A 5,796-nucleotide genomic window follows, 5' to 3' on the forward strand; every position below is an offset into this window, starting at 1 on the left:
ACAGTGCGTGTGCATGTATTTGCAGCCGACCAATCAGCATCCAGAATTCAGCAGCGCTGTAATGCGGTGTAATCACATCCATGACGTCTTCGTGTCTTCATGCGAGGCCGGGTGAAGGTACGAGGTTAATATGTGTAGAGATAGCAGGATTGTAGATAGACGGAAAGTTGTGCGGTTACGCGGACCCACACGACAACGCACGACCCCCCATCCACCCCCCCACCCCCGGTTCAGGAATGGTTTGTTCCAGTCGGACACGGACAGCCTGCTTCACTCGTCCTGTGAAAGGCTGAAAGGCCGTCTTCTGTCTTCACAGAGTGGACATTGTTGTCCTCAAAGGTTGGACCCTTGACTGGGGGACGTGAGGTTAAGTGCTGGTCTCTGATCCACCGTTCAGGTTCAGTGGACAGAATGTGTGTGTGTGTGTGTGTGTGTGTGTGTGTCGGTCTCACACATCCATGCGGTGTGTATGTAGAGAGAAAGTTTTCCAACTGTGAACTCTCTTATGGACACTGTTGGACAGGCTGAGAGAGGACATAGCATAGCTGTCACTGCCAAAATCTGCTGCCCACCAGCCCGGGGCTGCCCCGGGGGCACTAGCCATCACACACACTCTCTCTCGCTCTCTCACACACACACACACACACACACACACACACACATCCTGTCTGTATGAAATCTCTCCTCTTGCTTCAAGCATAGTGAAATGTTAGGAGGCTGTGTGTGTGTGTGTGTGTGTGTGTGTGTGTGTGTGTGTGTGTGTGTGTGTGTGTGTGAGCGAGAGAGAGAGTAATGCGAGAGACGTTTGTGTCTATCTATACTGAGATACAGGAAGTGTATAAAGAGAAAATATTCCAGTTAAAAGAGAAAACAGCACTGGGACTGGCGTTTATTCACGCCCGGATTTATTTGATTTTATTTATTTTTATTTTTATTTATTCATCGTTTGGAAAACTGACCACAGTGCAGTTCATACGCGCCGTGTAATATTCAGTACATATCGACCTGATACAGATTCGACTGGAGTATCGCAGTGTGATAAGAAGTAATGTTGTCGGTGTATTCGGGGTGAAATTATGCGTGGGCGGGGGGATTTGCCTAGTAAATAAACAAACAAACAAACAAACATACAAATAAATAAGTAGGTAAGTGGTAAGTAAGTAAATAAACCCATCAACCAATAACAAAAATGAAGCAAATAAATGTTTTAATGTAGTTTAGTATTGCTGGGGTGTTATTTATGTGTGTATGTATTTACTTTCTAATGATTTTTTACTGTTAAAGATTTTTGTTATTGTTTATTTGTTTGTTTGTTTGTTTAATCAGTCTTTTTGAAGGCAAACGATTTCCTGAATTTCATTCCCGGAACCGAAGCGGCGCGTAAGCCCTGTGGGACGGCGCGTTCTGAATTCAACACACACACACCCACACACACACACACACACACACACACACACACACTATTTCTGGTGAGCGTGTGAGAATGAGGAGAGTGTGTGTCATTAATGTTACATGGTGAGTGGAAAGGAAGGCGGCGGTGTTGACACGCTGCTGTACCGCGCTCTGTCCGACTTCACTTCACTCTGCTTCACGCTCCGTTCGTGTCTCAGGACCGTGAGCTCGCAGAAATTTCTGTTTACCTGGAACGTGTGCGTGCGAGCCTTTGAAATGTATGAACGTGTTATTTTTTTCCCCTCTGTGTGTGTGTGTGTGTGTGTGTGTTGGAGCAGAATAGAAATGTGGTGTGGATGCAGGGCTACAGACAGAGAGTGAGCTCCAGGATAATTCACTGACTTCCTGGCTTCTTACGAGCGTCTTTTTTATTAATTTTTTTATTTTTTTGCAAGACTGTAATTGTTATCGTGTCAGGGTGATGAACTCCTGTCATCTTGTTAGCTCACAACGTGCCTCTAAAACATGACTGAGCCTCCGGAGGGGGGAAAAAAAAACAACAACAAAACAAAACAACTCAATGAATAAATGAGATATAAGGACTAAAATCCAAGCTAATTTTGATCCCAGGGTCAAAATAATACGGATTATAAACAGAGATGATCTACTAGGTTAAACGAACTGGACTAGATTAGCATACGTAGGACTAGCGACAAACTAGCAGAGTGGCTAGCATCGCAGAGGCTAGCATCGCAGAGGCTAGCATCGCCACCTCACAAGTCCTGGAGTCTATCCTGAGCTCGGGTTTCTGTCCGTCCGGAGTTTAGTACGTTCTCCTCGGGTTCTCCGGTTTCCTCCCAGCTCCGGTAGGTGGAGTGTATTGCATAAGTGTGTGTGTGTGTGTGTGTGTGTGTGTGGTGCCCTGGCGAAACATTATGAATACTGTATATACCGGACAGCGGAAGATGGGAAAAAGGTCCAGATTCCTGTTCTTGAGCCGATAAGAGTGGGAGAGTCTGCTGCTGTAACTCGTCTGCCTCGGCTGTGCGTCCGGACATGCTTTTCAGCTCACCACGGTCATACAGAGTCGTCTTCTGGTCAGCTCAAACCAGTCTGACCTTCGACCTCTCTCGTCGACAGGGCGTTTCTCCACCCGGACCCGCGTTTCACTGGGTCTTGTTTGTTTTTTGCACCACGTCCGGGTTAAAGTCACCGAGATCGAGGTACGGGTGTCCCGTGCTTGTTTGCTGCGTTTGATCTCAGCCCCTCTCACACGTAAACAGGAAGTGCTTTCTCTGTGATAAGGACGTTGTTTTCATGATCGTTCCAGAGGCACGACCTACCGTTGAACAAGCTGGCCATGACGATAGCACTGCCATTATATACCTTCGTGACGTTAATAATAGAAAACAGTTACATCTTATCTTATGTGTGTGTATATATATATATATATCAACAAAGGAATGTATTTAGTATCACTATATGGTGATAAAAGTTTGCACACCCCTTACCATGACCCTTACCATATGTGCTTGTTGAACATCTCGTTCCAGGCGTTTTCCGTCTTTTGCTGTTATAATGCGCTCCAGTCTTCTGTGAAGGCTTTCCAGTAGATTTCGGGGCGTGGCCGTGGGGATTAGTGTTCATTCGCTTGTAAGAGCGTTAGTGAGGTTGATGTGAGGTGGCTCCAGTTCCAGTTCGTCTGAAAGGGGTTGAGGTCAGTGCTCTGTGCAGGACACTCGGGTTCTTCCACCTTCTTCCAACGTTCACACACCGTGTCTTCATGGAGCTGGCTTCGTGCACAGGAAGTGTTGTCGTACACCGAGACATTCCGGACAATCCATCGCTTACGACTCTGTGGTTATAAAGTCAGAGGAACGACCACGTGTGATGGTCAGGGGTGCACATACTTTCGGCCATGATGAACGCTTAGTACAGTATATACTGTATAATGCAGGTTTAAGTTGGATATATATAGTTACTGTTATTGATTCATTTATCCAGTATGATGTATGATGTGCATAGTATTGTGGATTCTTTAATAGCTTCATAAATTAATTTAACACAAACAGCAAGAAGAAAAAAAGTGAGAAGGGGGAGAAAAAAAAGTGCACGTGCAGGATCTGAGGTTTAATGCTAATGCTAGCTAGAGTGCGCGCGGAGTCTGAGGATGTAAACACTGATTTTTCTTTTCCTTTCTTTACCTTCAGAGCAGAAACTCGGTTTAAATGTCACAAAGAAGCGTGAAGAAACTTTCTACTGCAGCCTGCGACAAACAAACAAACAAAGAATAAACAATAAACAAACAAACAGGTGAATAAACTAATCCAGTAATAAGGACATTTTTACTTTAACATGTCTCGCGACGGTGAACGAGCCGTAGCGCGCGGTAGATACACACACACACACACACACACACACACCGATTGGAGCATTGGAGAGAAGGAGGGGGTGATACACACACACACACACACACACACGCACGCACGCACGCACACAAATCTGTGATGTGGAAAGCTCGGAGAGCGCGAGCTCAGCCGTGTCCGTGTCCGCGTGCGTGCTCGTGAAAGCTCCGCGTTTGTCTTTCTCTCTCTCTCTCCTCCTTTCCTCCTAGCGCGTGCATACCGGCGATCTGTGCGCGCGGTTACTCGCGCATCATTCACCCCGCGTGCGTTTGGACGCATCACCGTGTCCGCGTGTGTGCGCGCGCGCTCGTGCGTGTTCGTGTTCGGACGCTTTATTATTATTATTATTGTTATTATTATTATTATTATTATTTTCTTTTGTAATTTTTTTTTTTTTTTGCGTTTCGCTTGGTCCCCTTTCAGCACGTGTGTGTGTGCGCGCGCGCGCGCGTGTGTGTTTGGTGCGTTAACGTTTCGTGTCGCGCTCAGTTTCTCACCTGAGATAAGAGCTGCACACACACACACACACACACACACACACACACTCAGTTGCACGCGCACGTCGAGATTTCGGGGCTTTTAGCTCCCTCTCTCTCTCTTTTTTGCATCAAGTTGGAGATCGGCTTGAGGAAGTTTTCTTTCTTTTTTCTTCTTTTTCACCGGACAAATGGGATGCTGAAGACGGAACGAGAGCAGGTAGGAGTGTGTGTGTGTGTGTGTGTGTGTGTGTGTGAGAGAGAGAGAGAGCGAGAGAGAGAGAGATTGCACGCTTTCAGAGTAGCTACTGTGTGCGTCTGCACGCGCTCCACTGTGTGTCCATATGCATTAGTAGCGATGCGGATGTGCTCATTAATAATCCCGCATGGACTGGAAGTGAACTTTGGGTGCGTTTATTATTTCACAGCATTTAGACTGTTTCATTAGAAAGAAGAAGGACACTTGTTTGTTTGTTTGTTTGTTTGTTTGTTTGTTTTCTAGTGCCTTTAGTAGTGTGTATAAGTGTGAGTGTGTGTAGGATATAAAACTCCAGATGTTTGCTCCTCTTGTTAGATTCACCTCGAAAAGGTGAAAATGCTACTGAATAGAAATAATATAGCTGTCCAGTTATTGTGCATATATATATATATATATATATATATATATATATATATATATATATATATATATATATATTTGTGTGTGTGTGTGAGAGAGAGAGAGAGAGAGAGAGAGAGAGAGAGAGGGTCTGTTACATCTCTATTTCACACAACAAAGACAAGAGAAACAGACAGAGAAGATGGATGCTAAGGCAAAGAAAGCAATGCATCAAATGTATGTGTGTGTGTGTGTGTGTGTGTGTGTGTAACATATATATGAATGAGTGGTGTGTATGTGTGTGTGTTGTGCGCCAAAGTCAGGTCAGCATCTTTTGTAATCCTTAATCCAGAGCCTAATCTCTCTCAGCGCTCCACTCTCACCGTTATACCCGTACAGGTCACGTGAACACGTCTGTAACACGTTTTATGAACTGATGCAGCACAAACGTGAGCGCTTAAACATCCTCGTCCTTCAGCTCCAGATTGGACTCTGACCTTATTTCACACTCGCACTCGATCTGAGGCGGAAATGAGAGGGTGAAGGTGGTGTGTGTGTGTGTGAGAGAAAGAGAGAGAGAGAGAGAGAGAGAGAGTGTGTGTGTATGTGTGTGTGTGTGTGTGTGTGTGTGTAAAACGTCCTTATAAATGTTGTGCAATGTGTTTAAACACAGCCATGACAAGCTCGAATTCTCTCTCTCTCTCTCTATCTCCCTCTCTCTCTTTCTCTCTCTGTCACACACACACACACACACACACACACACACACACACACACACACACACACACTAAACCTCTAGTGTGTTAATCAGGTTGATACACTTTTTATATTTTGGGCTATTGTGCTTAGAGGGAACCTCTGAGAGACGACGTCTTTGCAGTCGCATTAATCTTTCTTTCTTTCTTTCTTTCTTTCTTTCTTTCTC

General features: G+C 45.1%; 1 long non-coding RNA gene across 1 annotated transcript; it reads right to left on the reverse strand.

Moving 5' to 3' along the window:
* Positions 1 to 1,829: 1,829 nt before the first annotated feature.
* On the reverse strand, positions 1,830 to 4,120 carry LOC128630496 (uncharacterized). The gene is made up of 3 exons (XR_008394862.1): positions 3,597 to 4,120; positions 2,916 to 3,247; positions 1,830 to 2,778 (listed from the first exon to the last, which is right to left on the reverse strand). It is a non-coding gene; the product is annotated as an uncharacterized LOC128630496 (long non-coding RNA).
* Between the last annotated feature and the right edge of the window lie 1,676 nt (positions 4,121 to 5,796).

The sequence above is a fragment of the Ictalurus punctatus genome, chromosome 3 (assembly GCF_001660625.3).
Source record: "Ictalurus punctatus breed USDA103 chromosome 3, Coco_2.0, whole genome shotgun sequence".
In the NCBI taxonomy this organism is placed as follows: domain Eukaryota; kingdom Metazoa; phylum Chordata; class Actinopteri; order Siluriformes; family Ictaluridae; genus Ictalurus; species Ictalurus punctatus.